Source organism: Amblyomma maculatum, chromosome 2, assembly GCF_055883805.1.
Source record: "Amblyomma maculatum isolate TAMU_Amacu chromosome 2, ASM5588380v1, whole genome shotgun sequence".
Taxonomy (NCBI): Eukaryota; Metazoa; Arthropoda; class Arachnida; order Ixodida; family Ixodidae; genus Amblyomma; species Amblyomma maculatum.
Window position 1 is genome coordinate 66,571,369 of NC_139345.1, and position 23,611 is coordinate 66,594,979.

Sequence of the window (23,611 nt, forward strand, 5' to 3'; positions counted from 1 at the left end):
CTGGGTTTAACAACTCTACCACCACGCGATCATTCAGCGGCCGCTGGAACGTACTATATACGGTCTTTGTTAAAAAGTATACAGAGCAGAGTTTTGTTTCCAAACCCTGAAACTAGAGGCTCATTGTGCGTCCCCAGCTTTCAGCAGGCAGGAGCTAAATTGTTGAAGTATAGAAGGAAACCTTGCGAAGTTTTTTACGCTTATTATTGTTAAAGCAGTCAAGGAATCATCTTCAAACTACCCGCTCAAGGATATGGCTCATTTCCCCACAGCCCGTCGCAGCTTCATAGCTTCAAGGTAAAACCCTCGTTCCAAGGAAGAGCATCAGATGGCGCCACAATATCAACAAAGCGAAAATTGTTTTGCTTTGTTTTATTTTGGGAACACGGCATTGTAGGCGGAGTGAATTGCTGATCGAACCAGGGTGAGCACATAATTCAGTCTTGGTGTTGAAAGTTAGAGACGATTGTATGCCATCTGAACACCAGCTTTCAGCGCGAATAAGCGAGTCGTTTAAGCGAGAGAAGCAATTATTTGTGCCGCTTGCGTTTAGCGCTGCAACAGTCTTTATGCTAACGAAACCAGAAAATCATTAGCACCTAGTGTTTTCTTAATTTCACCTTCCAATAATTAGGAAAAACAGAGCGGCTGAATGATATTTAAAACTATGGGAAGTGGAAACATGACTGACTGTATAAGAATCACATGCAAAGAGCCGCCCTTATTTTGAGACAGTTCCAACTGTTCAAACCGACGTTGCCAGAACCAGCTGGTTCTAGGGGCTAGCATCACATCCACATCACATAAATTACCACACGCATTTAATCACTACGCGCATTTACTGATGTGTCAGCAGCTGTTGGCTCCCGGTTCCCACACTCTCGAGTGCGGATTTTAGTTTTATGCTCGCTAAAATAGCGTGCTCATTATCTTTATCTAAGTTTTATCACTGGACACCTGCCATTGCAACAAATTAACAAAGCAGTAAAAACAAATTCTGCCTTCCTTTATCTACCACTAGAAGAGAGCAATTTCTACCTCTCCTCGTTAGTATAGTGGTCAGTATCCCCGCCTGTCACGCGGGAGACCGGGGTTCGATTCCCCGACGGGGAGCTTGTTTTTTACTTTGGGCCGTTTTCCCTTTTTTTTTTTTTTTTTTTTCCCATTGTCCTGAATCTTTCACTGTAGGCGGTATCCTTCCTGTGCTGTGGGCGGTATCACTAACTGCGAACGGTCCGTGTGGGATAAGTATAGTAAGGAGCCTTTGCTAACTGTGTATGGATGTTGGCGGGATGAAGTGCAGATGAGGCGACAAAAAGCTGCGGGGTTATTAAACGCTAAACTATGGTCAGGGACCCTATAGCTATACGTCTCACACCACAAACGTGACCACCATCGATTCGTCCACACAAAACATATACAAAATAAAAATTAGGAGCGCGTTGGCAGTTCTATGAATGGACTTTCACTGAAACATTCCTCGATAAAAAAAAAAAAATGCTTTTGTAAACCTCCCGATTTTTCCGTGAAAAAAAAACAAACAAATTTCGTTGATCTTAAGCATTTTTGAATCAAGTGTGAACAAAATATATAGTGACAAAATTATCTTCTTACAATATTTCGTGCGCGTTGTTCTTTGATGTGGCTCCATTGATGAAGAAATGTAATAATTTTTTTAGTTTCCTTCGTTCAGTTCAGTAAAATGGTGATTCAATGATTTTTTTTCTTTATGTTAACCCCACTAACGTTTCAGTAAAAGCATTTTATTTTCGCACCTTTACCTCGCACTATAGTTTACATTGAAAAATTTTACTCTTGTTAATGAAAGTCTTATTTCTGTCAAGGCGGAGGGAGCTCGCAAGAGGGTTCTAGCACAGCCCTCGCTCTTGATCACGTTCTACGTGACGCTGGCGGTAACGCAGGACGTTCCACGTCCACCGCTATGGCTGAGGGCGGCGCTGGTGAACACTCTCAAGAAATGGAGGAGCCTTACTCTCAAGGTTCGTATACAGATAACATTATTACCCAAGAAAGTAGCAGGTGGAACAGCGGCCGATGTAGCTCAGTTGGAAGAGCACCGGACGCGATATTCGGAGGTCGTGGGTTCAGTCCCTACCATCGGCACGTTGTTTTTCCGTCTACTTTGTGTTTATCTTTCTCCTAAACAGATTACATTACTAATTTGTGTGATTACCGAAGTAAAAATTAAAAAAAGACAAAGTACAATCCCCAATGATTGCCTTGGCATCGCCGACTGTTGGCTTCTTTTCTTCACATATATATATATATATATATATATATATATATATATATATATATATATATATATATATATATATATATATCTTTCCCCTAAACAGATTACATTACTAATTTCTGTGATTATCCCAGTAAAAATTAGCCTCGCAAACTGTTGGCTTCTTATATATATATATATATATATATATATATATATATATATATGTGTGTGTGTGTGTGTGTGTGTGTGTGTGTGTATATTCAAACAGGATGTCACACAACTTTCCCGATTATTATTTTATTCCAACAGTTTCTGATGGTGGACCGTCCTTCTTCAAGGTAGGTCACCACCGCTTGCGGCGGAGGCTAGCCGGCCACCTTTTATCTGTTGTAGACCGTCATTGCACCCGCCACCGCTTCGGTGATGAACGACGGCTGTTGTTAAAGCGCGCGTCTTTCTTTCCCTCTTCCTTTTCTTTCTTCTCTATTTTCTCTTCTGTCTGCCCCGCCTAGGTGGTGCAGTGGTAAGACGCCCGACTACTGTGTCGGAGTACCCGGGTTCGAACCCGACCTCGGCGGCTGCGTTTCGATGGAGGCGAAACGAAGAGGCGTCCGTGTGCCGTGCGATGTCAGCGCACTTTAAAGATCCTCAGGTGGTCGAAATTATTCCATAGCCCTTCACTACGGCTCCTCCTTCTCTCCTCAGAAAATAAGTGAGACAGTTACCGCGCCTTTCCCTTCCTATAAATTAATCAGTTTGAATCTCTTCTGTCTGCACGAGGCAGCGGAGGTGGCTCAGCTACAGAGCCAGTAGAGGCCTGTGTATTTTCTTTTCCTTCTTCCTACAGCCACAACTACAAGAACAGAAGAAAAAACAGAGAAGAAAAAAAAAGAGGGGGAGAAAGACGCGCGCCGCAACAACAGCTGTCGTCCACCACCGAAGCAGTGGCGGGTGCAATGACGGCCTACAACAGATAAAATTCGGTGGCTTGCTAGCCCCTGCCGCAAGCGGCGTTGACCTAATGTCCCAGCCCCGTAGGGCCAGGAACTGCCACCCTTCACCCCCTTTCTCCGAACCGCCAGGAGCTGTCATGCACGGATGTTGTTGTTGTTGTTGTGGCTGTAAGAAGAAGGAAAAGAAAATGCACGGGCCTGCTACTGGCTCTGTAGCTGAGCCACCTCCACTGCCTCGTGCAGACAGAAGAGAAAATAAAGAAGAAGGAAAGAAAGAAAGAGACACGCCGCGACAACAGCCATCGTCCACCTAGCCCCCGCCGCAAGCGGCGTTGACCTACCGTCCCAGCTAAAGCCCCTCTCCAGCCCCGTATGGCCAGGAAATGCCACCCTTCACAACCTCCTTCCTCGCTATGCACGGATACCAAGGTGGTCGTAAGTACTACTTAGTCCTTCACTACGGCACCTCTTTCTTTCCACTTTCACCTTCCCTTACGGCACGGTTCAGGTGTCCACAGGACAAGTGTGGCAGATATTGCGCCTTTCCTTTCCTATGAACCAATTATTAACTAATTTTCTAAAGCCAAGCAGCGCTTTGAAATCGGCGATTTTTCCACACAAAACAGGCAGCGATATTAAGCTGTTAAGAACAGATACTACGCTTTGATCTTAGCTATACTCGGACCAGTCTTCGTAGCCTCAGTCAGCATCGCATGAAGGTGGCCACACCAGACCCACCTTTTACGAGAAGAACCCACCTCACCCGAAGTCAAGAAGTCTTTTTAAATAAGCTTATCGCCCATGCGGCTTACACGCCACGTACTATGGCCCGCTGGCGTCAGTATACGGAGAAAATGATTACGTGCCTCCACTGTACGACTCTAACCTGCGGCGGCATATCTCATTTACTTTGGGATTGCCCTGCTTTTTCTCTGGACGCCCCGAGATCGAACCCCACCGCCTAAACTACCGTTCCCTTCTAGAAACTGGTGCTAACACACAGACTCGCTTAGTGACCTGGTTAGAGCAATGTGATTCGAGAATCGAGTGACGACCTAAACAATGAAGATTCTGTCTACTCCCCTTTATCCCCATCCATGGCCATGAGCCTTCCCATTCAATAAAGGACATTCAATCAATCAAACAGACAGCGCGTGACAACCGCACAACCTCGATGGAAAAGTCATGTTTAATGCAACGTGCAGTAGTGACTATAGGGTGCAGTGACGATGGCTAGCCACTTTAATGCTATGCGGTTCAAGGGCCCACAGAAAAAGTGTGACATACTGTGCCTTTCCGTTCCTGTAAACCAACATAAAATATCAGCGTGGGAAGGAAGGAAGGAAGGAAGGAAGGAAGGAAGGAAGGAAGGAAGGAAGGAAGGAAGGAAGGAAGGAAGGAAGGAAGGAAGGAAGGAAGGAAGGAAGGAAGGAAGGAAGGAAGGAAGGAAGGAAGGAAGGAAGGAAGGAAGGAAGGAAGGAAGGAAGGAAGGAAGGAAGGAAGGAAGGAAGGAAGGAAGGAAGGAAGGAAGGAAGGAAGGAAGGAAGGAAGGAAGGAAGGAAGGAAGGAAGGAAGGAAGGAAGGAAGGAAGGAAGGAAGGAAGGAAGGAAGGAAGGAAGGAAGGAAGGAAGGAAGGAAGGAAGGAAGGAAGGAAGGAAGGAAGGAAGGAAGGAAGGAAGGAAGGAAGGAAGGAAGGAAGGAAGGAAGGAAGGAAGGAAGGAAGGAAGGAAGGAAGGAAGGAAGGAAGGAAGGAAGGAAGGAAGGAAGGAAGGAAGGAAGGAAGGAAGGAAGGAAGGAAGGAAGGAAGGAAGGAAGGAAGGAAGGAAGGAAGGAAGGAAGGAAGGAAGGAAGGAAGGAAGGAAGGAAGGAAGGAAGGAAGGAAGGAAGGAAGGAAGGAAGGAAGGAAGGAAGGAAGGAAGGAAGGAAGGAAGGAAGGAAGGAAGGAAGGAAGGAAGGAAGGAAGGAAGGAAGGAAGGAAGGAAGGAAGGAAGGAAGGAAGGAAGGAAGGAAGGAAGGAAGGAAGGAAGGAAGGAAGGAAGGAAGGAAGGAAGGAAGGAAGGAAGGAAGGAAGGAAGGAAGGAAGGAAGGAAGGAAGGAAGGAAGGAAGGAAGGAAGGAAGGAAGGAAGGAAGGAAGGAAGGAAGGAAGGAAGGAAGGAAGGAAGGAAGGAAGGAAGGAAGGAAGGAAGGAAGGAAGGAAGGAAGGAAGGAAGGAAGGAAGGAAGGAAGGAAGGAAGGAAGGAAGGAAGGAAGGAAGGAAGGAAGGAAGGAAGGAAGGAAGGAAGGAAGGAAGGAAGGAAGGAAGGAAGGAAGGAAGGAAGGAAGGAAGGAAGGAAAAACTTTGTCCAGCCCCATGTTATTTTTGGGTGGGTTTTGGAGCGTCTTCAGAGCTCCTTGTTGCATCCACAGGAGTCTCCTCCGTCGACCTCGTCCACTTCCACCCAATGGTCGGTTGCCCTCAGTCCAGGGCTCCGCTGGCCACTGCCGCCCGTTGAGCTCGCTGTAACAGACCTTGCTGGTCTTCGCAGCGGTCGCTGGACAGCAGCGTCTCCTATTGCTCCGCTCTCGGATTTCGAATTTTGGGGGCCATATCTAGCCCCGCCGGGGTGGTGCAGTGGTAAGACGCCCGACTACTGTGCCGGAGTACCTGGGTTCGAACCCGACCTCGGCGGCTGCGTTTCGATGGAGGCGAAACGAAGAGGCGTCCGTGTGCTGTGCGATGTCAGCGCACGAAGATCCCCAGGTGGTCGAAATTACTCCGTAGCCCTCCACTACGGCTCCTCTTTCTCTCTATCCACTTTCACTCCCACCTTCCTCCCTTCCCTTACGGCGCGGTTCAGGTGTCCACAGAAACAAGTGTGACAAATACTGCGCCTTTCCCTTCCTGTGAACCAATCAATCAATCAATATCTAGGGCAAAATAAAGTTTTTCCTTCCTTCTTTCGTCGCACCGGAGACATCTGTACGCGTATATGGTAGGGTGCATTTTGTTTAGTATGTCTAGGTTTGGATATGAACCAACCAAGAGGCCGACAGGATAGTTCGAGCATACACTACTTTCCGAGCATCCGACGAGTCCACGGAACTCGGCCATACAAGAAAACTATGGAGGCAGAAAAATGCGATATTCCCTACCGCACAGTTCTCTCAACAGAGAGGAAGCTGTCAATTGGAGACAACTACAGACAGGTTCATACCCCCGCCGGGGTGGCGCCGTGGTTACGGCGCTCGGCTACTGTTCCCAAAGATGCGGGATCGAATCCCGGCCTCGGCGGCCGCTTTTTGGTGGAGCCGAAAAGCAAGGCGCCCATGTGCTGTGCGATGTTAGTGCACGGTAAAGAACCCCAGGTGGTCGAAATTTCCTTAGCCCTCCACTACGGCGTCTCTCACAGCCTGAGTCGCTTTGGGACGTTAAACCCCGCAAACAAAACAAAACCAAACCAAACCTTAAAGGAGAGTCCAAAGTGTGACTATAAATATACTGTTTCGAAGGAGGCGAAACGGAGAGGCGTTCGGGTGCTGTGCGATGTCAGTGTTGTTGTTGCCACTGAATGAAGAAAAAGAAAATGCACGGGCCTCTGGCTCTGTAACTGAGCCCCTCCGCTGCCTCGCGCGGACAGGAGAAAAATAGAGAACAAAGAAAAAGAAGAGGGAGAGAAAGACGCGCGTCGGCAACAGCCGTCATGCACCGGGTGCAATGATGGCCTACAACAGATAAAAAATATGGTGGCAGGCTAGCCCCCGCCGCAAATGGCAGTGACCTACCAGTCAGCCCCGTGGGGCCAGGAGCTACCACCCTCCTCATCACGTAAAGTTCCCCATATGGTCGAAATTACTCCGCAGCCCTCCACTACGGCTTCTATTTCTCTCTTTCCAGTTTCGCTACCACCTTTCCTTTCCAGACGGAGCGGCTCAGGTGTCCACAGAAATAAGTGTGACCACGCCTTTATTTCCTGAAAACCATTATAACTTTAATTTAATATACTCTACAGCCATGACGTCAGCTGCGTCTGCAGGGTTTATGAGCGCGGAGCCATCGCGCCATTGACGGCGGTGCGCTTATAGCAATGTCGTTCAGCGCTTGCTACGTCCGAGCATCCTGCTTATATAGCTCGGCATGCGAAGATAATAGATCTAGTCTTCACCAAAGAAACACCACAGTCTAAGTTCATCGTTAGCCAAGTCCAAATCATGCATGGCTCACTACTTCTTTGACCATAAAGCTGTGCACATTGCCCTTAGCCAGAAAGAAAGTCCAAGCCAAAACCAAGGAGATCCACAAGTTGAAACCATGTCTAAAGAGTTCTACCAAGCGCAGCCATTTTGTAAAGCTTCTGCCGAATACCATATTTAAATATGCTAAACCTCTGCCAATTTTTAGAATTTACTAACAGTTATGTACTCCGTGGATGAAAGCTTGTATTTGATTTTTTTCTTTTTTTTTTTTAGCTCCATGTTTACAGAAACTTTTGAACAGTTTTCTAAATAGCTGGTACGTCACCGCGCGGACTGATCAATGAAACGCTGCAGGCGGCAGCAGATGTCATCTCTAAGTACGCGGCGGACAGAGGACTTAAATGTTCGCCTGAAAAATCAGAAATCTTCGTGTATAATGACAAGGCACTCAGGAACAAACCTCCCTCTGACCCACAGGTGCACGTGGAAGGAAGGGAGATACCAAAAGTAGAGACAATACGAATATTGGGACTACACTTACAAACACACGGAAGGAACACGATCACCATTAAAAAGTTAGAAAACCACGCGACCCAGACATTAAACCTCATCAGGAGGGTCTCACGTAACGGAGGCGGCCTCAAGGAAAAAAACCTCCTGAGATTGGTACAAGCCTTCGTCATTAGCAGAGTGGGCTACGCCACGCCATATCTGAACCTAAAGGCAGATGAGAGGAGAAAGATAGACGCGCTCATCAGAAAATGCGTTAAAAAGGCCCTCGGCCTCCCAACATGTACATCGACGGAGCAGCTACTGGCCCTAGGACTGCACAATACGATTTCAGAAATCACGGAAGCGGTTAAAACCTCGCAACTTGAAAGACTCAGCACGACGCGAGTGGGAAGAGCTACGCTAAGTAACCTTGGAATAGCCACAGACAGGGGGCAAAAGGAAAGGGTTGACATTGACAGGAAAATCAGGGCGCACCTAAGAATCCCTCCCCTACCCAAAAACATGCACCCTGAGTTTAATAGGGAAAGGCGACAGAAAAGGGCGGAAGCGATAGAAACAATATATCGGAGCAAACCCCCAAATGAAGTTGCCTACGTAGATGCGGCAGGAAACAGACACAGTCGATACATGACCATAGCGGCGGTAGATGGGGGAGGCACCCTCATCACGGTGGCTACCATACTAGGGAAAGAAACCGAAATAGCGGAGGAAGCTGCGATAGCGATCGCTTGCGTTGGCACCAAAGCTAGATATATTATTAGCGACAGTAAAACTGCAATCCAAAATTTCAGTAGGGGGAGGGTAAACCCCCTCACCACCAAAATTTTAACACAAGGAGTGATTGATAGGACGATCAACATCATCTGGACCCCGGCGCACGAATCTGTCAGCGGTAACGAGGCGGCCCACAGTGCAGCTCGAGATCTCTACCTCCGAGCTGTACAGGATGGCTCGGCTCAGGCAGAACATAATAGAGAAGGGCGATTAATTTCGTATCAAGACATTACAGAACACTACAGGCAATGCCGGATGCGTTTCCCCCCACCAAACACGGCGTTAAATAGAGGTCAGGCAATGGCGTGGAGACGCCTGCAGACTGGAGTATACCCAAACCCAGTACTAAATAAACATATCCGATCGGACTGCGAGGACGATAAATGTAAAAAGTGTGGGGCGAGAGGAACCCTCGACCATATAATTTGGGAGTGCGCTTACTCCCCAGGCAGGGCGCAAAACATTAGCAGTAGGGAAGCCTGGGAAACCTTATTGCGAAGCTCGGACCCTGAGCTCCAACTCACCGCCGTCCAACTGGCAGCAGAGGCCGCCGGCGAAGCCAAACCGGCCAGCATCTAATGCGACCATCCCGTGCGGCTGGGCCGCTAAGTCCCCTCCCCCTTACAGGGGGGGTGAGACAGAGCGGCCCAGGCGGTGTGGTCCTTCTCTGTTGGACAATAAAAGTTTTCAACAACAACAACAACAATCTCAGAAGAAAGACTCAAGAAGTTTTACTATGTGATGACCTTCAACCTATTCACCGTTAAATAATTGTTTCGCAGGTTGTGACAAGCATTCGTCTTACGAACAGCCACTGAATCCAAGCAAAGCATGATGGAATGGCTCATGTGTTTTTATTCTCGTTTGTTTGTTTTAGCTGATGAATGGGAAACGAGAGGCGAAACCTTAGCGCATTTAACTGTACTTTTCAGGAACCTCCCGACTCGTTTAAAAGAGTTTTAAATGGCGATTCTACTTTGAAAGCATTTAGCTCAGAAAGCAATCTAAGAGGTAAAAAAAAAAAAATATCGCGTAGGGGAATTGTAATTTTGTTCTTTTAGATGTCATTGTAAAAGATAACGAAGGAAGTTTTTCTCTTTTGTCAGTGCCTAAAGAGCGAGTTTTGATTTAAAAAACAACTTGCGCCTCGTGCTCTCGCAGTATGGTTTTTGTAGGCAGTAAATAAACACCGATCTCAGTTAGTACTGGTTCACTTTACGATATTTTGAAATAATACGTACTACACACACAGACATTAGAGAATTGTTAAGCCTCACTATGACAATTATAATTGTCCTGTAGCATTAGTGAACGGAATCGTGACGGACAATGAGAGTTGAAAATGTAGCCGTTAAATGTATTCCGGCATTAAAAATTATAGGCTCCAAGCGATTTCGCAAAATCACAGAGCAACAACGCCAAGCGATTGCCTGTAATGCTTTGCGAACGTTGGGGTAATCCTGACATGGCATTCCACGGAACCAAAGCTGTTTATTCTTGGAGCCAGGAATGTGTGCCAGGAAGAGCTGTCTGTCGTGCAGTCACTGTGGTGCAGTATGAAGAGATAAGCCGGGTGCGCTCACCTTGACGGTAGGCACCGACAGATACATGGAGCCGAACTTGAGCGCAACGGTTCCTTCCTGCGAGATGAAAGTAAAGGGCTATACATATATATATATTCAGTCCGCGTGCGCCAGAAGGTTAAGTGTTCCAGTTTCGAATTGTATGGGACTAATTTAGCCAAGTTTTTTCTTCTGATGTTTTCTTGTTGCTGTCTTGTCTTGATTATAACGTGCGTACCGTGCGTTCGTGGAAATATAGTTATCAATGTCACTGTTCAGTAAACTTATTGTGCCTATGAGTTCCAGGAAGCTTAACGGAATATACTGTGGGGCCATTTGGTCAGACATCAGTTAAACGAATAAAACGTAGCTTTTTTTAAGAGCACAAGGGAAACTGTCGTGTCCTGTCCTCGCCTCCCTTGTCCTGTTAAAAAAAGCTGCGTCTTTTCGTTTAACTATAAAGCCCCAGGAAAAGAGCCTCATCTCAGCTCATGCTGTTCATTAATAAACTATGCTAAGCATATAAATCCCTCTTTCCCCATCCAACAACGTTTAATAGTAAAATGCCACTGCTTCTTAGTCATCACAGCAAGAAACCGAACGGACACCACTCAACTTATCCATGCTGCGGTGGACGTACACGAGAGAAATAACTCGCTTGAGCACCGCCCACCGCCGAGTGGTTGCGAAACTGCAGCCCTAGAAACCAACGTTACCAGCACAAACTCAGTTTTACAGCTCCGACCAGAGAGGTGTCACATTAGCGGTCAGGTTAAGTATACTGCGCTGCGATCGAATCAACGTTGCTCGAGACTCACCTTTAGGGCGAGGCGCGTGATGGCAGATTTGTACTTCTCGTCGGCTTCCTGGAGCGTAATCGCTGCGTGCGGAGGCGCCATTCCAGCTGTGGGACAAGAAGCGTGTAAGGTCACAGGATGATGCCGTGCCTTATGGCGAAGCGCGGGCTGAAAATAAACCCACGGTCGGATGGGCGCGTCTCTGCTAATTACGCATAGCTTGCGTCGGCTAGCCGACACGCTCACCTGGATGAGCGGCCGTTACGGCTGTCTGTTTATCTTCTTCTGCTCTAATTTCTCGCGCATCACGGGGTCACGAGAGCTTGAGCTGCTGCTGCTGCTGCTTCTTCCTTGTCGTCGCACTGTTGGAATGGCCCGTACCCAGACTGAAGGACTGGAGGTTGTTATTGCGAAATCAATACTACGCCAGATTTTGGTGGTGGTGGTGGTGGTAAAAACTTAATTTCCAACAGATACAGGGTAGGCGTCAACCTACCCGCCTACACGACGACCTGGAGCCCTTGGACCCGGGCGGCGTGTTCGGCCAGTCGGATTACACCTAGCTGAGTCTCAGGGTGTGAGCTCAACAGTAGAGTCTCACAAAATTCTTCCGTTTTTGTCTGTTCATTTATATTTTTTATTTCTGAATACACCCATATCATATGTACCAGATCCGCCTTATCCTGACATAGTTTGCATCTATCTGAGAATTGCTCCGGGTACCACTGACTTAAAGTAGCTGGGTTCGGAAAAGTCCTTGTTTGTAAGCGCCTCCAAATGCTTTCTTGGATCTTATTTAGTGTACTACCTGCCGGTGGGTATTCTAACCTGTTTTAGTTTAGGCCAGGCTTCGGCCCATCGCGTAGTCCGTGGCCGCAGTCACGAATGACCTTGAACATCCGCGAAGAAGACGAAGGCGAAGACGAAGGCGAAGACGAAGGCTAAGAATAATAATAAGAAGAAGAACGCTTGGTCACCCGCAGCGAATGCTTTCGCTCCATATTCGGTTCAGCAGCGTTGAACCCTTCTCATTTTTGTTGTTGTTGTTGTTGTCCAAATAACATATGGCACATACCCACACAAGGGGATATCGGCCAAGAATTGGGCAGCAAAGAAAGTTATTGAAGTATGCTTTAGCTTCGACAATACATCAGCAGATTTTTCTTTTATTTTTTTTTTTCAAAATAGTTTCAATTTTCAATCTTATTCCGGCTTTTAGAGGCTGTCTTATATAGGTCATTGTACGTCCGTTTTCATTTGGTAGGCGGCGTCGCTCTTGTTGGCCGTTGACATGGCGGTTATAGATCATATATTAGCGAGTTGACGGAGACGAACCGACCGCCCTCTATTTATATAAATTATCTTGAGGGCTATAAACTTAACCGAGGCTTTACATCTCCATGGAGCCCCTCAGCAGCTTCTTGAATGCAGACTTTTTCTTTTTTTCTGCTTCGGCTCCGCGACCGTATGAGCTGTTGGATTCGTAAACGCACGACAGTTTCGCGACAAAGCCTGCTAAAAGGTACTGCAGTGATCTGTAACAGATCGCGGAATTCCCTCTTTGAACTTTCAAAATGCAAAGATAATGCCGCATTCAGCGCTCTTTCGGCGCTTTTTGAACACCTTTCATCATGACAGAAAACACTTGGGAACCTCGTTTCTCTTTCCACGCTTGCTTTTACATCTAAACTACTTACCAAGCACTGGAGAGATTGTGTTACTGTCCCTGTGGTTTAAATGAGCTCAGTAGCGGATACTTTAATTGCTGCTGCTGAAGTAACTGATTTGATCATGATTCGAATACGCGTCACTAAGAGCTCTGCAAACAGTACGAAATAAAAAAATGTAGGTATTTCGCAACAAAACCTGATCATTTGTTATTTCTTCCACTCTCCCAAAAGTTAGTTCCCCTGACCCATGCAAAGCAATTTATCAACCCCGGCTGCGTAAGTACCACAGCAGGAAACGGAGCCCGATCCTGTACATAGTCCCATCAGAACCCGCAGATCCAATTATAGTTTTCGCTTGAAGATATACTGTACCAGTAAGCTGCATAGTTTTAACGTGTTCCTAAATACTGTTTCTGATCACGATCGTATAATATGATTATATGAAGCTGCATCTCACACATGGTACAAAATAGTTAAAACTCAATTTAACGAAGTTGAGCGGAGCCGCGAAATATTTCGTTGAATTGAGTACTTCGTTAAATCGAGGGAGCCATTTCTCGGTCACTTAATCCGATACAATCGGTTATTATATGGTGTCGCGGCATCCAGGAAATATCGCGGCATAATATTTGGGAAGTGTAAATGCGCTGAAAATGAAATCATGTTTCTTTAAATACGTACAATGCCAACTTGTCCACCATGCTATGTTACTACAATGAAATTTCGGCTCGCGCAACCATCGACATCGATAGCGCTTATGCAAAGAAGCAGGAAAAAGTTTACCTCAGCAAGAAGTGTCCCAGGAGGTTAAATTTGTTTCCCAGCAAAGACATCGCTAATCTTTGCTTGCTTGCGGTTTGTAAGCAACATCTGCCCGGATTTTTCATGTGTTCTTCCCTCATGTATTCCGGCTAACTGTCGCAGCAAATGAAGGGCAACCATAATTTGTCCCAGTGTTGGCATTCGGCACCGCTGCCGACACCGGGTCGACGGGCCGGCTTTTTACGGCTGGCGAAAACTCGTGAATTAAAATCAATATAACTCTCTCTTCGCACCGCGCAGTTTGGCAAGAGCGGGACGTAGTTGCTGCTCGATGTTATCGTTGGCTCGCAATCAATACATTATTGAGCGTTTTGCACAAAATAGACAAAACAATCTGCCTTTTTTCATCTTCATTTTTCAGCCCAAAGTTTATTAAATAGGGACGGATAACGAAATTAGTTTCGTTATTTCGAGATAGTCAGAGCGTTGGACCATATGAGCGTCTGAGGGGGAATCGGAATATCTTCGTTAAATTGAGAATTTCTTTAAATCTGGTTTTGTTTAATCGAGTTTTGACCGTATATCAAGTGGCAGAGTCTGAAAATTAATAGTAATTGGGTCACGGGAACGGAAAGGCGCAGTATCTGTCACACTTGTTTCTGTGGACACATTAACCGTGCCGTAACGGAAGGTGGGAGTGAAAAGTGGAAAGTGAGAAAGAGGAGCCGTAGTGGAGGGCTACGGACCACCCTCCACAATTCCCTGGAGGATTTCCACCACCTGGAGGTCTTTAGCGTGCGCTGACATCGCACAGCACACGTACGCCTCTTCTTTTCGCCTCCATCGAAACGCAGCCGCCGCGGTCGGAATCGAACCCGGTTACTCCAGCACAGTAGTTGGGCGTCTTACCACTCCACCACCAAGACGCCATAATGGTATTACTGTACATCGCTTTCGGTAGCTCTCTTGTATTGACTCTGTACAAATTTTCATGTCAAATGTCACACGTTATCGTACTCACAGATTGTCATTTTTAACCTCGCTTGAAACTTCACAAGATTTGTTTAGCCGTTTCCTTCAATTTTTTTTTTTTTTTTATTCCATGCAGAAGTCCGCTTTGTCTGGGTCCATGACCATGCAGGTATTCATTCAAACGAGGCATCAGTAACATGTCCTGGCCCTATAACTTCAGACTGCTGGTGATTTCCCGGTTTCGCTGGTTCACGCATATAGCAGCCGGAGTATATGATCTCCTGCTGAAAACCACAGATTATCAGCCTTTAGCATAATGCAGGGGTGGAAGCAGGCTCGAACATTTTGGAGCAGCTTTGGAGCAACGAAACGAGAGTTTTGAAGCATTTGAATTATGTTTTGGAGCACATTTCTAAGTTCAAAAGCATTTGATAACTGCAGTTTTCTTTTCCTGAAATACAAAATCTGCAATCTTATTCCATTTTACGCAAGCTCAATGCCTTTCCAGCTTTGTACTCATCTGACAAGACAAATGGCCAAAGCATGTAAATATATATTGTGGGAATTCAACATTTCCCTCGCCCGCACGACGCGGCGAACACCCTCTCTCTCTCTCGGGGAGCCCACGTCTTTCCTCTTCTGGCCTCCTTCCTCCTGTGCTGTGGCGGAGAGCGCGGGGGTGAGAGAACGGCCCCTCCTTCCCCCTCCCCTCTCATCTTGGCGGACAGCAGCTTCACCTGGGGAGACGACGCCGCGACGCCGTAGCGCGCGGATGCTGCTATGACACCGAGGAAGAACATTGGGCGTTCCCAATAAACAGCTTGGCCCGCTGGCTATGTTTGTCTCGATGCGACATTCCTCACGGCCACGGGTGTGGTCAGAGCTGGCGGTGTGGCCTCGGCTCTCAGCGCGGAGCCGGAGCCCCGTGAGAATCCCCACAATCTAATACAGCAAAAACTTGGAAAAGACTAGCAGCAGACGTGACGGTTGCTGGTGCACTTCATAATTGAACATCTAGTCTCACCTAATGCGTTTAACTATTTTGACATGATAGATTCAAATGTCGAGCCTACCACTTCGATGCCTCTAGCAACGATACTAATTTGGAGTTCACATTAATGGGCATGACATTTCTGCTCCCTGTCTTGTGCATACTAGTTTATTTTATTTATATAGAATACATCTCAAAGCTACCAGATATGGGGCATTATATGTTCTCTTTTGATCCTATGCCTGGGCTCATGAATAAATTCCTGAGCACATGGATATTCCATCTGCCAAAAAGGCGCCTTCAGACCACAATAAAGCGCCTTGACAAGCTTGGCGCCAGTGCCACTCCTGTGCTTTTTGCCTACCGTGGGATAACAAACGACTGCAGCACAACCCCGATCGTCTTGTCCGTTTGTAAATATGGTGGAGGTCTTATACATATGAATGGAACGTCCGTTCATGTAAAATCTGGCTCTGCTATGTATCTATGATGTCGTTGTGGTGCAGGATTCCCAAATTCAATTTTATATGCAGATGTGGGTGGACACTGAAAAACATATGTTACTTATGCGGGGAAGTTGAATCTATAGAGTATTTTCTCCTGGAAGTTCACATTTCAGAAAAAATCTACCTAGAGGTCCCTCTGTAAAAGTTATGGTTAATCCCCCTCATCTCTATCAGTGTTATTACCGTTCGTTGGGAACCCGAAAGGATTTGCATAGGGTACAATTTGTGGGATTCCCCACGATTACATAACTACAACTGATAGGTTAATTTGCTGCTTTTTTTTTAATTCTTCCAGAGCTTCCTTTTCTTCAAAATATTATGGTTGTTAATTTACTTTAAATATCCTATAGTTTTTCATCGTTACATTTTTTTAAAATTCTTGCTTGGAGCCTGTTTTATTGTCATCGCCTGTGGAAATTTCGTTGTATATGCCACTAACCTTGATCAATTCTTCTATGAGGGCATGTGCCTTGCTTAACTTCAAGGGGACAACAACAGCAAAAAAAAATCCCAAACGTCCCCCATGGAGGACCGCCTAGTGGATAAAGGTATCCCCAAGACCGCCCCCCCCCCCCCCCTTTCAAAACAATAAAACACCGGGGCCTCCAAATCTGCCACGACGAGCCCCTCAATCCTCCAAACCCTCGCAAGAATCAGCTTAAGGCTCCGAACCTACTGATCCAGACGTGGAAAAGGAACGCTTCAAGGCGGCATGAGGCCTCACAGAAGCAGCAAAAAGGGGAGGTCAACCAACAGGCCCTGCAAGTACCGTTTCCTGAAGCACCGAGTCCGTGTACACCCGATATTCCTGGCATAAAAAAAATCCGAGGTAAGGCGCCAGCAATCCAGCCAGCGAGAAACCCCCAGGGCACCATCCCTTCAAGCCAGGGACAGCTGCCTCAAAATCATGAACGGGAACCGCGAAAACTTTAGCCAGCACAAGCTGAGAGCTGGTCCTGATGCTGATCGACAGCTTAGGCACTAGCACAAGCGACTTGCCAGAACGCGAATACAGGAAGTTAGACCACATGTACATATATTAGAGCAAGTGCAGAGTGCAGTCCTGTGGCTACACTTCCCATTGTGTTCGCCCCTTTTTTGTACCGCCTTTACTTGTCATCGTTGAGCGTGCCGTCTTATTCCTTAGAAGATAGGGGTTTGGAAGGCAATAGCAGTGTCACAGCCGGACGTAACCGCAAGTGCCGTAGAGTTTACTCCAGAATGGTCCTCACTTGATCATCAAGGGAACGCTGCAAGCTAACCCCGACTGAAGAGAAGGACCTTTGTCTGTGCACCACGACAGGTTGGCGTGCGTAACCCTCCTGTTTCAGTTATGTGCGACAGTGTCTACAATGGCATACCGGGTCTAAAGTGAGCCCTCTGTTGCTCGGAAAAAAATTTGGACGTTTAGCTATTCTATACCTAGATACAGAGCGAGAGCCTTGTTTGGCTTCGTTACGCTTGTTAAGGATCTATCGTCAAAGGTGTAAGTGAAGGGTGACGGTCGCTGGTGTAATCGTCCAACGCAACGCAATTGTAAACGCCCTATACACTTTAAACCAAACTCGCTTCCTCACTCGAAGGCCAAATTGTTCCACCCGGTGACCTTGGTGAAACTTGGCCTAATATCTCGCTCTAAAAGCATTGCGTCTTACTGCTTTTTCTCGAAGTCGTTGAACTACTGAACATGTGAATATAGTTTTATTTCAAAGACAGAAAATTTCATCTACTAGCTCAGGAACCTACTAAAATAACATACTTGCCTTGTCAGTTGTATATTATGCGACACAATGCTAGAGTCTTTCCTTTAGGTAGTAATGGTAAACACTGACCGGAATATTTCTGCGTCAGCATCAGGCACCAGGATATCAGTTGTAAAGAATACAAGAAACTATCGTGCCTAAGGTACTGACATGTAGCTCGTAACATCAGGCGAACTGAAAATTAACGAGGAAAAGTCTGCATGAACAAAGTCATGATGTTACCGACATGGACGCAACCTGCGCAAATGCCTGATTCAGGAAAAAAGCATCTGCCAGCTGCTGAATATTGTGAAGCTTGGAAGTGACAACGCTGCAACGTTGAATAGATGACGCTTTTAGCTCAGGCAAACAAATAGTTCATTTAATCACATCCAGCTGCATCTAAAGTAAGAACATATGCGATGTACAGCACACAGTGCATCTGCTTTAGTCGTTTAGTCGTGGTTGCTCCGCTTGCTCGCTTGGCCGTACTATTAGCGTTGCGGAAACTATAATAATGTTCAACAAGGAAAAAACAACCAATGCACTGAACATGCAGGCCATTGTCTTTATCAAACACATCAAATTGAATAAATAGATGCAAGAGTCAACTGGTCATTAGTTGACCGCCGCACGTAAAAATAGTTTATATAAAACGTCGTTGTCCTTTCGCACACCATTCCTGGATTATGGCTCCGATGCTCAGAGTAGCTTGCATTTCTTTTCCGGATTCATTGGCGCACCAGGCTTACACCGGAACACGGTGGCGAACTCGGGCACGTGCTTGAAGGTGTCGTCGCACTGCACCTGCGCAGCCGGCCCGGTGTCCTCGCTACCCGTGCACCGCGTGAAGCAAGCAGCCACGAAAATCAGCTGCTCGGGAGAGAGCCACTCCAGGTCCACCACACGCTGGTCGCGAAGCAGCGCTTCGCCATTCGCCCGATATGCCTCCAGCGCCGTACTTAGGGATACTGGTTCCACGTGGCGAGCGTAGTTTCTCTTACTGAGCTGCAAGTGCCAACGAGAGTGGTTGAAGATTCAATGGAACGGTGAAGTTCAGCAGTACTGGAATAAAAGTGACGTCAGTGCATCATCCGTTTAATGTTAACACATTAAACAACTCTTCTCTCATGTCTGGCGCAAATCGACTAAAGGGAGGGAAAGGCGAGAATTTTCGGAAGAAGGTATAGGCCAAGAATTTACATAAGGATATGAAGATAGTGAGCATCTGGTCTATGAGTCGAAAAGGAATTCATGGTGAGAGAGCGAAGAGGCCGTAGCCCTGTACAAATCTTGGGGACGTACATTTCTAATACCTCTGCCACACAAATACTTTCGATCCTCATTTAACTCCATCTGCATTCAACTCAATGTAGCCTCGTGGTTGTTGCACGGCAACTTTCAGGTGAAACCGAGCCCATGTCTGCTAGGCTCGAAGCCGTTTCTTCAAGCGCTCTTGAGTTAAATTTCCAAGAACATGCGAGAGCGGGTGTTGCCACCCTCGACGTCCCCTAACGGACACGAAGGAAAATTCTCAATGGTCATTTAAGACGGCCGTGTAGCACCGGATTTTTCAATCCTTCGTGAAAACCTCAATGCAAATAGAGTTAAGTGAGGATCGGAAGTGTTCATGTGACAGAGGTATAAGCTTTAGAGATTTGAACTTAAGGATGCGTAGAAATTCCAGGTCTCCTAAAAAGCTCTCAATATCAATAAATAAAAACAAGGTAAACTAAACAATGGCCTAGTTAAGCAACTGAAAGACACCAGGACAGCTTTCACCTTGATGGCACTGCTGATGATTTTCCGGTAAAATGTCAAAAAAGAAAGGTTTTCTGGCGGGCTAGTTGGTGATTGTCGTTCATGATTAAACTGCGCGAAAAAAAAAAAAAAAACACGGACAGAGAAACACGTACACACACAGAGCGCCGTGTTTTTTTCGCGCAGTTTAATCATGAACGTCAAAAAAGAACATGGTGGAAATATTGCGACCGTGAAATATGTCGATAACTTTTATTAACTCTGTTACTATTATGTTGGCCCTTTGCCCTAGCAGTTTTGTTGAAAACTCTTCAATTCCTTGCTTACAATGCTGCAACTTTCAAGTTAAAAACACAAGTACAACGGCCGATTTTGCATCATAAGCATTTCGGTATAAACATATTGTCCAAATTTCAGTACACAACTGCCTGACTTGAAACAGGTTGTCATCCCAACACGCGTCAGTACACTGCGCAGCTTAAAACAGATTGTCTTCCGAACATCTGTCCTCTACTCTCTGAAGAGAAACGTCGGCCTCACTCAAATTAGGCGCCTCCACAGACTGTGGAAACAAAGAGTCTGCTTCTTGGTGCAAGAGTCTGGACTTGTACTTGACAGTGAACGACTATAAAGTTACAGGCACAAAGCCCAATCTGGTAGTCATCCCATGGGGCCTTTTATCGAAAAGGGGTTAGTAAGTGGTGGTTAAAGCCAAGTGTGGAGTGCCGACTATAACGACAAGGGTGAGGTGCAATAAGTGTTCGCTCAAGCGCCAAACCCTCTCCTATTTAATAATAAAGAAATGACGAGGGACTTTAGCGACTAAAGTAGTGAAAGGCGAAAGCCTGAGTGCCGCATTCTGCTGCGCAACTGGAACTAATCAATGTTTATTTAATTAGTCATTAATTAGTCAATCAGGTATTAAGTAGGCAATTAGTCATTCTTTTTTAGGTAATCATTTACTAAGTTATTAATTAGTATTGTTTATTTGATAATTCATTAATTAGTAATTGACCACTGGTTGCAATATGGCCATATCAGGAAAGCATTTGCACATACTGTGGTGGGCTCTGTGATTGGTCTAAACCTTTATGACGTCATCCCACCTCGGCCAATCAGCCGCCGCAAAAGCGGGACACATTTTGTCCACGACAGCATGAGCCTATAAAGGCTTTCGCCTTAATAATTCTCCTGTCAGCAAAGAGAATGGCGGCTGGCATCCGGAGTGACGCATTCATGGCCGTGCTATGGTCAAGAACAGCACTCGTCTTGTGTCCGTTGGCCTTGGTTCGAGCTTGAACCACGACAAAAATAGAGCGGCGATGGCACGCGCACCGTCACCGCTCCTGATTAACTACTGCATGTACATACATCAGCATGGTTCCCCGTACGAACAATAGATATCACCTCAAATACAAATTTAGGTCTCGTGAGGCGCGTTCAAAAAGTGTATTATGATCACTGTGTTGTTTGTATATGGCTACACCAAACCTTAGGTTATGCTGCCCGCGTTCCGGTGGGGCAAAACGCAAGGCGCAAGTGTACTTCGCTATGTCAGAGTACAATAGAAAGCCCCACGTGGCCGAAACTCCCTTCCTATCTGCACTCATTCGTCCAACATACCCTTAGTAATTTTGGAACGTTAACACTATAAACCATAAACCAAAATCATCATCATCATCATCATCATCATCATCATCATCATCATCAGCCTGATTATACCCACTGCAGGGCGAATGCCTCTCCCATATTTCTCCACTTAACCCGGTCCTGTGCTAGCTGCATCCACTTGACCCCTGCGAACTTCTTAATCTCATCCGCCCACCTAACTTTCTGCCGCCCCCTGCTACGCTTTCCTTCCCTTGGAATCCAGTTTGTTACCCTCAGCGACCATCGGTTATCCTCTCTTCGCACTACATGTCCTGCCCATGTCCATTTCTTCTTCTTAATTTCCACTAGAATGTCGGTAACTTGAGTTATTTCTCTGACCCACTCTGCACGCTTTCTATCTCTTAATGTTACCCCTACCATTTTTCGTTCCATAGCCATAAACCAAAATATGAAATCACAAAAAAGCCACCCAGACATAGCAGTTTTTGCATGGCTCGCGCGTCCTCATGGAGGAAGGAAACAACTTAGGAGAGGCCCTTGCCATTCCCAATGCATTGAAGAAAGTGTGGAGGAAGTGACGTCAAAATTTAGGGTTAGGAGGAAGTGACGTCAAAGGCGACGCGGTTTCTATGAAAACTCGGGCCACTAGCAACAGCGTTGCTAAGGGCCCTAGGTACGTGAGCGTCGCGGAGAAAGAACATGCGGAGGGTAAAGGAGGAGGAGAGACGTTGCAGCGTCCGGTCGCGGCGCGGACGCGCCGGCTTCAAAAAGAATGACGTCAGGGCCTCTCCTAAGTTTTCCTTCCTCCATGCGTGTCCTCAAAGCATGTGTGTCACTGCAGCCATTGTTTGGCTGTAGGTATTAACCGAAGCCCGAACGGGGTGACAGAAAAATCTAAAATTGCAGCTTTACCTGGCATGGGTGAATTTAATATCGTGTGCACTATTGTCTCTTGCACTATTAAAAAAAGCAACATAAAAAATGAAATTGGTGTCTTCAACCACTTGAAGCGTTACAAAGTTTCTCGAGCATTTCTTTTTTCTTAATAAGTACCAACCAAGTGTTTCCATTACTGTGCAGAGTGCACGTAGCACACGTTGGCACTCACCTTGTCGTGTGCGCTCTCTTGCATGCAGGTGATGAAGCCCTGCACGACACTGCTGCCACTTTCCGACAAGAAGTAGGCATCGACGAAGAGTTGGCTCAGGGCCTCTGCCACGCGAGTGCCCACCCCTGCGTAGTTGAAGGCTCGTGTGGAACCTTGGTCGAAGTAAGGGAATGTGAAAGCGTACGGCATCAGGGCAAAGTCGGGGTAACCTTCTCCGCTCTTGCGGAGAAGGTACTGGTCCCGGTTCTGGATGACCTCAGGTAGATGGAACGACGTTGGATCATCGAGAATGTCTAGAATAGCCAGTCGCCAATTGACGACCAGGGAGTCGCCCTTGAACATGGGCTTGGACTCGTGTAGGCGGATATTCTCCTCACGACCTGCGTTGCAAGAGAAGGAAGAAGTGTAACTTTAGATATAGTTGAGCAATATCCGATATGCATGGCCAAAGAATAAATACGATGAAGGACAGGGCAGCTGATGTGACATAGAAGGTTAAACATCGCAGGCAGTAAATTTGACAGACCATTTCAAGAAATAAATAAATAAATAAAAAGCAGGAAGTGCTCCGTTTTCATACACGGACGTTATTAGGTTCTCCTAAAATAATTTAACAGAGAAATACTTGAGGGAGGGTCAAAAAAAGCTTCGGATGAACCAGGCAAATTTTGCGGTTGATCCGGGCCATGGGTGCGACTACCTCACTGGGTGCGGTCGATTGCATTTGGGTACCAATTTTGGACTAATTTGGCGAGGTCAATTTTCGGGTGTCCCGAGCTAATTTTTGGGATGGACTCGGCAAATTTTGGTGGTAACCGAAGAATTGTTTGCGGTCTATTATATTTGAACGCCAATTTTGGTCCAATTTAGCTGATGTTCGGACGACGCGGCTCAAATTTTGCTGAGGGCTCTGGCCAACAGTCAAGGGTCAGCGCTCATGTCTACTATGGTGGACCTTATTGACATAAGGGAATATGGTATACCACACTAAACTTTGGTTTAAGACACCCTGTTGCTATGCTAGGTTCACAACGTTAAATCAAAATCATGCAGTTTCAGAAATAGCCGGCTTTGCAGCTTAGAAAATAGAGCTTTCCGTTCTAAAAGTGAGCATACATGCACGCTTCCCTGGTGAGCATGACAACCATTTGCACCAAGCACTCGGGACTTATATTCATAGGTTCTTTGAATGCGGTACTAACGGCGTCTGTTGGTAACGGGGAATTATAAAGAATGGACAAAATTGAGTAATACAAAGAATGCACTTTCATTAATATATTTTCATTCTCAAATTTTTGCTAATAAATTTGTTGCAGTTAAAAAAAGAAAACTCTTAAGCTGGTTGTGCTAAGATAAGCGGCTTCGCACATCGATCAAGAACAGCTTCGCAAGGCAGAGTCCGCGGGAAGGTCTGGAATGGTAGAATACCCTGGCACGCCCACCTCACGGTTGCCTGCGGGTGGGCAGGGTCGGCTT

General features: G+C 46.4%; 1 long non-coding RNA gene and 1 other non-coding gene across 2 annotated transcripts; both read left to right on the forward strand.

Annotated features, from left to right (window-relative positions):
* Positions 1 to 369: 369 nt before the first annotated feature.
* Positions 370 to 22,677, forward strand: LOC146198867 (uncharacterized). The gene is made up of 3 exons (XR_014704734.1): positions 370 to 424; positions 1,845 to 2,000; positions 22,164 to 22,677. It is a non-coding gene; the product is annotated as an uncharacterized LOC146198867 (long non-coding RNA).
* On the forward strand, positions 1,042 to 1,113 carry TRNAD-GUC (transfer RNA aspartic acid (anticodon GUC)). Its single transcript has one exon. It is a non-coding gene; the product is annotated as a tRNA-Asp (tRNA).
* Positions 22,678 to 23,611: the final 934 nt, after the last annotated feature.